At 38.0% G+C, this 8,842-nt stretch overlaps 1 protein-coding gene across 2 annotated transcripts in view; it reads left to right on the top strand.

The window, feature by feature from the left end:
* LOC107679709 (uncharacterized) overlaps positions 1 to 8,842 on the top strand; it is a 17,949-nt gene that overhangs the window by 1,629 nt on the left and 7,478 nt on the right. The window contains exon 2 of one of the 2 annotated variants that reach the window (XM_016475338.1): positions 736 to 843. The gene's annotated coding sequence lies outside the window, so the exon portion shown is untranslated. Of the gene's footprint in view, positions 1 to 735; positions 844 to 1,637; positions 1,672 to 8,842 lie in introns of those variants that run through there. The other variant, XM_016475339.1, reaches the window with a different exon arrangement.

The raw sequence follows: 8,842 nt of genomic DNA on the forward strand, positions 1-8,842 counted from the left end.
AACCGCATAAACACATTTCATTACACCAAATACACAAAATAATGTTCTTTTTAGCAACATCATATGACCCATTTAAGTGTGCTGAATGTCTGCAGTCATTCAGTCAGCGACGACTGCACAAAACGTGCAAACTAATAAAAACATTGTAAACTGTTACAAAATGATGAACAAATGTAGTTTAGGCATAGGTTTGTGCAACACTGTAAACATATTTACCTTTTTTAAAATATTCCATTAAACCTGTTGAGATACAAGGAGCGTGAACTGGAATTCTCAGTTCCACTTGATTCCACGGCATGTCCGGAAACTCATGAATATTCATGTATGCTCCGCCCACTGAAACCGAAAATCTCAGAAACCGAAAATCTCGTAACACCGGCCTATGAACGGCGCGTCCTTTGGTGTACTATGAGCGCATCTTATTGGTGGCTTCGACCTGTTGTTCCACGCTTTTCGTCGGTGCTGTCACGCGATCTCTCCCCCCGCATTCGTCGCCGTGGAGTGAATCTCTTCAACCTCCGACCGCTAAACCGATCTACACAGCCCGAGAAATCCGCATCGCTACTTAAAGTGGCTTCCCTGATAGCAACAGACTCCGGGGCGGATCCGCCCTCAAATCGGCAGCTCCGCTGTACTGTCAGACTCTGTTCGGTCATTCGCCCAGAATATGCCCCGCCTCCGGACAGCGCACTGTCAGTTAGCGGACTCATTATGGACACGGCGCGGATTAGCGAGCCGAACGCGGTTTTTTTTTTTTTTTTTAACTGGTGCAGTCTCAGAAATCCTCCTCAGAGTGGAGAAGCTGCGGCCGGTGTCCGGCCAGGTTGAAGAAGACTGAACTCGGTAAGAATACTTTTAAAATAGCCTATGCTTTATTTGTACAGTTGCCAGTAACACTGACGTTAATAAAGTTGTTAATTGCTTTGTTGTAGTTTTTAATTTTTGAAATTGCGTTGTGGAATGTTAAGGTTAGCTCTTCAGCATTATTAGCATTATCATAGATTTGAGTACGTTAATAATAGGCCTATTTGGATGGGATCTCCCTCCTTTCTGTGAGACGGGTAAATTAGTTTAGTTGGCTATCCGGATTTTAATCGTATATGTAACGTTAGGTAATTTTTCACCCCTCTTCAGGAATAACTGTAGGTGAGAATAAACTTTTTATTTTTGCATTTAAATTTGATTCTAGAATATTAGTTCAAGTCTATTTGTATTTATATTTCGACAAATATATTACCCACCTCTCCTCGTAATGTTGATACGGGTAGGGTCTGGACCGGATCCGGTCCGGATCCGTAATCCTTATCTGTTCCGGATCCGTTGCGCTGTGCAAGTGGACTCCGATACGGACCCGTTTTGCGGATCCGTTCCGGAGCTTGTGATGACTCCGGGGTGGATCCGCTCCGGAGTCATTTTGCTATCTGGGAAGTTATAGGCTTGTTTGAAATGAGCAAAATCTGCGCAGAACCGATCACCGGTGATCACCGCGAGATGCATGCCGGTTAGAAAAGTGTCCGACACCCGTTTTGCGGATTCGTTCCGGAGCTTGTGGTGACTCCGGGGCGGATCCGCTCCGGAGTCATTTTGCTATCTGGGCATTTATATTAAACGACTTCTTCACATCTCACGCCCTGGATATTTTATGCATTACTGAAACTTGGATTAAACCTGGTGAGTTAAGTCCGTTCACTGAACTGGTTCCACAAGACTGTCATTTTTTTAATTCACCTCGGCTATCAGGCCGCAGTGGGGGACTAGCAGCAGTATTTAAAAACGCATATTTCTACCGCTGTTTAACAACTAGCCCTCGTTGCACCTTTGAAGTGCTGTTGCTTCAGCCAACATTAAATTACTCAGTGGTGTTTGCCTTAGTTTATCGCCCGCCCCAGACAAACAAGGATTTTCTCAACGAGTTTGCTGAGTTTCTGGGGGATATTGTTACCAGCCATGGCAGAATCTTAATCTTGGGAGATTTTAATATCCACATATGCTGTGACTCTAAGCCACTCTCTAAAGTGTTTCGAAGTCTCATTGACTTATTGATTTTGATCAGTGGGTGTCTAGCCCCACTCATATTCAGGGTCATACTTTGGACTTAATTCTATCACGTTGTTTACCTGTATTGAACATTAACATCTTAGACACAGGCGTGTCTGATCGTTTGCCAATTTTGTCCTCTTTACCTCTTACTGGAACTACTCATAAGCATCAACCCCATTCACGGCTGACTCGTGTCTTTTCCGATTGCTCTAGTGATGATTTTACAGCTTCATATTCTGAACTATGTGCCAATCAGGACATGGACTCATGTTTAAGTTATCTAGATGCTGACGAACACTTCAACTTTTTTAATTCCACCTGTTCTAATATTTTAGATGTTGTTGCTCCTCTTAAGATGAAAAAACATAAGCACAACTCTAAGCCTTGGTTAAATGACACTACTCGTTCACTCAGAGAGACATGTAGAAGGGCTGAACGTAAGTGGAATAAGGATAGATTACAAGTTTCCTATGAAATTCTAAAGGACTCCCTCTCGGCATTTCAGCGAGCTACTAATGCTGCTAAGCATAAATATCTCTTAGAGTTAATTTTATGTAACAGTACCAGGCCTAAAGCCCTATTTTCAATAATTGATTCTGCTCTCAATCCCACTATTAATCATTTTCCTGAGACATCTGATTCTCTTTGTGAGGATTTTGCGAGATATTTTAATGATAAGATCTCACAGATTAAATCTCTAATGCCTTTGTCAGCCTATACACCACTTGATGTTACTCTCTGCTCTTCTACATGGTCTGTCTTTGAGCCTATGACCTTGGACTCTCTTAAAGAGATTGTTGCTTGTTTAAAACCTACTAGCTGCCCTCAGGATGTGATTCCCACACATTTTCTTAAGCAAGTTTTTCAAGCTATTGGCCCTGATTTGTCATCAACAAATGTCTTTTTACTGGGACCGTACGCGACTGCTTTAAACATGCCTCTTTTCTGCCTCATCTTAAAAAACAAATTTGGATCTTACGCTTTTGAGTAATTTTTGCCCAGTCTCGTATTTACCTTTCCTCTCAAAATTTTTTGAAAAAGTGGTTCTGAGCCAACTTTTGCCTTTTTTGAATGATAACGATATACACGAGAAATTTCAGTCTGGTTTTAAAGCCCGTCACAGCACCGAATCGGCCCTCTTAAGAGTCATGAATGATGTAATGCTCACCACTGATATCGGGCAGCCTGTGGCTTTGGTCTTGCTAGACCTTAGCTCTGCATTTGCAGAAGCATGTGTGGGCCTTCGGGGTACGGTGCTACAATGGTTTCGCTCATATTTAACCAATAGGAGTTACTCTGTCTGCCTCGGGCACCATTCTTCCTCTGATAAACATTTAAGTTCTGGTGACGTTTCAACAACAAGCACTCCTGTGCATGAAACACAGTAGATCGAGTCTTTGGCATGCTGAAAACACACTGGTGCTCTATATTCTTCAAGCCCTTAGAGGTGAGCCCTGCCAGGGGGATTGAGGATCCCTGTAAATAAGGGCACTCTAAGACGCTTTGAATAAACGTGTTTGCCAAATGCATAAATGTAAATGTTATTTTTGTAAATCCTTTTTTGTAAGAGTCTCACTACTGTAATACTACTGTAATATTAATGCATAACGATCACGTGACACTGAAGACTGCAGCAATGGCTGATGAAAATTCAGCTTTTACATATAGTCTAATAAAATAGAAAGCCATTATTTTAAATTGTAATATTTTACAATATTGCTGTTTTTACTGTAGTATTTGATAAAAATTAATGTAGCCTTGGTTAGCATAAAATATTTACTAACTATGTGAGAACTATCTGTCCTGACTACACTTATTTTATTCCTCCCTTCACTGCAGCCACCTGCTCTTGTCTACTTTCAAGGCGCATCTCAGTGGGTGGCACTGAGTCTGGACAGTGTCTGAATTCACTCACGTCATTTTGTCCACTCATTGCTGACACTAATATTGGGAAAGGGATGAGCAACTGATGGTCTGCAGTAACTTAGTAGGCCTACAGCCAGCTGGACTATAAATAAACTGATGATCAATTTTAAAACATTCAAAACGTGAGTCATGATGAAACGATTGCTTTCAGTTTAGGATGTCACTACTAACTCCAACCAGGAGGGGTCGCTTGTTTCCAGCCGATCACTGCATTCATAGAGTAGTAGAATGTGCGCGATAAACCCTGCGTTCCATTCGGAAGGGCTCATCCCTATGCCCTAATCCCTTCAAAGGGTTTACCCTCCGGAGTGAGATCTTCGAATGGTGTAGGGGACCAAACAACTGTTTCTTGAAGTGTCCTTCTGCGTCATCATCACGTGCCCACACGGAGGCGCCGTCATCATGCAAAGAATCTGCGCAAAGGATCATGGGAGCCCAAAGTGTCCATCAGTTGTACCCTTCGAAATGCTTCATTCCGAAGGGCCCTTTGAAGTGGCCAGTTTTGAGCACTTCGGTTTGGAACGACCCTTCAATATGGCGGCCATGATTGTTTTCACTCCGAAGTGCCCTTCGGAGGGCGCTATATCCCGTTTGGAACGTACCGAATGTGGGAAACAGATTATTTTAAATCGAGTTCAAGGGGGCACCTATACCTATGTTTGGTTTGTTTGGAAATAAAATCTGTAATGAAATAATTTAATTTAAATTGCCATTACATCACTGCACACAAATGAGATGAGAAGTAGATACACCAGTGCAGTGGCGCAAAAAAGTTTTTTTTTTTTGCTTTTTGCCAAAATCATTCTGTGAAAATCTTCTTAAATAAAACATTATAAATAATCAAAAGCTTAGTTATTAATAATTAATGCAAGATTTTTATTTAACGTTTTTTAGCATTTTTATGAGTTCAAAAATGTATTTATTAAAAACTTATTAAGATGCGGAACGGCCGTATCTCTTTGCGACCACAACAAATGGGAGACTTTTCTGACGCGCACTTCAGCTTGCCCTCAGGAAAAGTACATTTGCCAAATGAGCTTCAGTAGAACAACAGGGAACTGCGGTCTGATGAGATGTTGTTATTTCGGTAAAACAAACTTTCCTGTCCTTTCAGCCGTTTTACTGTGCTCACGGCGCACGCTCTTCAACTGTACGCGAATATGAGGCGCACACATGAACAGGTGCACACCGTTTCTAACTATATTACTTTCTGTTTTGATTCTGTCATACCTAAAAAAAAGATCACCTTGTATTCCAATAATAAACCTTGGGTTACGAAGGAGTTAAAAAGTATATTGAATATGAAGAAGAGAGTATTTCTCTCAGGAACTAATGAGGAGAAATAACAGATAAACAGGGAAGTTAAAAGGGCAATAAAAATTGCTAAAAGTAATTATAAAAATAAGATTGAGGGTGTGTTTATGCAAGGTAATCTTAAAGCTGCCTGGAAAGGAATTAAGAGTATGGCTGAAGTTAGTACATGGGTATGAAATCAACTAAGGCCTATGGAGAATTATGATACAAATTTTCTTCTATCTAATAAGTATAATGAATTTTTTCTCGTTTTAATACATCAGCTATAGATGATGAGATGGCATTTTTTATAGATAATATTAGCAAGATGGCTCTTTTTAAAGATAATACTAGTTCTAATAAGTTTAAATTGAATCCATCTGATATATTGAAACAGTTGAAGGCTACACCGCTTAATAAGGCCCCAGGCCCAGATGGCATATGTGGTAGAGCACTGTGCTGAACAGCTTAGTGGAGTTTTCCACTTACTTTTTCAATCTTCTCTAGATGGCATATGTGGTAGAACACTGTGCTGAACAGCTTAGTGGAGTTTTCCACTTACTTTTTCAATCTTCTCTAGATTTAGGGTTGGTACATGATTTGTGGAAAAGCTCAATTATTGTACCTATACCTAAAAAAGCAAAGCCAGAATTGTTAAATGACTACCATCCTATTGCCTTGACTTCTTTGGTCATGAAGGCTTTTGAAAAAGAGATAAAGTATGTGATGAGAGTTGCTGGACCACTTTTAGATCCATTGCAGTTCGCATATCGCGCTGGAAGAGGTGTAGAGGATGCAAAACTGTTTCTGTTGAATGCTCTCAGTCGACATCTGGAAAATAGTGGAGCTTTTGTGCAGCTTTTGTTTGTGGACTTTTCGTCTGCATTTAATTTTTTGCAACCTATTATTTTAGGGCAAAAACTTATTAGTCAGTTTAATTTTAACCATGGTTTAGTTTTATGGATTGTGAATTTTTTTAACAGATAGGAAACAAAAGGTTAGAGTTAATGGGGTCTTATCGGACGCGTTAAATATTTTTATAGGTTCACCACAAGGCTGTGTACTTTCTCCGGTTCTTTTCATTTTATATACAAATGATTGTCAGAGTTTGTACAATAATAGTTATTTGGTAAAATATGCAGACGATACTGTGCTTCTGTCTTTGCTGTCATATTCAGATCAGGAATATGGTCCGGTTTTGGATGATTTTAATTTATGGTGTAATAGGATGAAATTAGATTTGAATGTGTCAAAAACGCCTGAGCTAAAATAATAATAATAATTAAATTCATTACAGATAAAATGAGTTAAATTCCTTACAAAATATTTAGGAACGATCATTGATAATAGGCTGAAGTTTGATTAAAACACAGATGCAATCATTAAAAAGTCACATCAAAGATTGCATGTGTTGAAGAAGCTGAATTATTTTAATGTACAGAGAGTCATTCCCAGGACTTTCTATAATTAATTTGTTGAAAGTATCCTGTCCTTTTCCTTTATTTGTTGGTTTTCCTTATTGTCTACAAAGAACAAAAATCGTTTGCAAGGTATTGTTAATATGTGCTCAAAAACTTTAGGTGTTCCCTTGCGAAGTCTTACGTTTTATTATGAACGGCAAGTGATGAGGATGGCACATAAAATGATAGGAGACTGCACACACCCTTTGAATGATTATTTTAAGTGGATGCCCCTTGGGAGACGTTTATGGTCAATTAGATGTTCCACAAATCGGTACAAATGTACTTTTTGTACATTGTTTGCTACTGGCGACCTGGATGAAACGCTTTAAAGCTTAAGTCTATGGAAAACCATTGAAACTTTGAACGGCAGCAAGGTATTGTTAATATGTGCTCAAAAATTTTAGGTGTTCCCTTGCGAAGTCTTACATTTTATTATGACCAGCAAGTGATGAGGATGGCACATAAAATTATAGGAGACTGCACACACCCTTTGAATGATTATTTTAAATGGATGCCCATTGGGAGACGTTTACGGTCAATTACATGTTCCACAAATCGGTACAAATTTACTTTTGTGCCTGAAGCAATATGTTTATGTAATAAATTTAGTTGATTTATTATTATTATTATTATTATTTTTCCTTCTCTTATGTATTTGGTGTATTTTGAGTATTTGTATGTGTGTGTTAAGTGTTGTATATGTGAAGCACTACGAAAGTCTGAATTAATTGCCCCAAGGGGATTAATAAAGCTCTAAACTAAAAATAAATAAATAAACCGCACTAGAAACTGCGAGCATACATCGTCAGTTAAGTCACGAAATTACCAAATTGGCAATTAAAACTGCAAAACTGGGCATGCATGTATGTGCATTACATTTAAGAACGTCTCTCAAATGCATGCAGCCTACTGAAATATTATGCAATTCAACATAGGGTGCAAGATGATATTTAATTTTTTATTTATAATTTAATGAACAAGTAGGCCAAATGTGAGCACAGTGCAGTAGTACTAGAAAATATGCGCTAATTTTTCTTTAATTTGTAATGTACGAAAATGAAAAGAAAATGAAACCATATTTAAATGCATAAAATAACTTTCTTACATTATTTTCCTTACTTTTGTACAGAGCTCGATTTAGGTATGAGAATAGAATGTTAACCATTGACTTTTTCAGAGTTCATTGATTATATAAAATGCAGTGAAGGTTGACTATAGTTATCTGCATGTCTCATCCATGAGTAGGCCTATATGCAATGATGGAAAACAAGATTTTGGAGGTGTTAAGACCCAGAGCCAAGCTTACTGAGCAATAAAGCTATAGTGAGCACTTTTATTAAAATACCTGGAGCCTAGGTAATACAAAAATAAAACAAAAATTGTCATTCACTCAGTATTACTTGATGTAATTCACAACTTGCACTGAAATATTCTGCAATTCGAGATCACAATAGGGCACAAGATGATAGGCTAAGTAATTTTTTTTATTTATAATTTAATGCACAAGTAGGCCAAATGTGAGCACAGTGCAGTTAAATGCACTAGAAAATATGCACAAATGTTTCGTTAATTTTTAAAGTACAAAAATGAAAAGAAAATGAAACCATATTTAAATGCATGAAAAAAACTTATTTTACATTATTTTCCTTTGTACGGAGCTCGATTTAGGTATGACAAAAGTGCTGTAATTAATTCATTTTGACAACTAATAGAATGGTAAACATTGACTGATAACTTTTTTTTTTTTTTTAGAGTTCATTGATTATATAAAATTCAGTGAAGGTTGACTATAGTTATCTGCATGTCTCATCCATGAGTGGGCCTATGCAATGATGGAGAACAAGATTTTGGTGGTGTTAAGACCCAGAAACAAGCTTACCTAGCAATAAAGCTATAGTGAGCCCTTTTATTAAAATACCTGGAGCCTAGGTAATACAAAAGAGAGAAACTAAGATTGTAAACAAGGATACAAACGAGCCACTTTTCACAGAAAAGTGCTGTTGTAAATTCAAAATATCTGTGTAATTCAATTAGATTCAATGAGTTGAAAACTTGTTACTTCATACTTCAATACAAAACAATGCTGAACTTTGACAAAAAAGAGATTTTCAATTTTTAAA

The sequence above is a fragment of the Sinocyclocheilus anshuiensis genome, unplaced genomic scaffold (genome assembly GCF_001515605.1).
Source record: "Sinocyclocheilus anshuiensis isolate Anshui unplaced genomic scaffold, SAMN03320099.WGS_v1.1 scaffold224, whole genome shotgun sequence".
NCBI classification, from domain to species: domain Eukaryota; kingdom Metazoa; phylum Chordata; class Actinopteri; order Cypriniformes; family Cyprinidae; genus Sinocyclocheilus; species Sinocyclocheilus anshuiensis.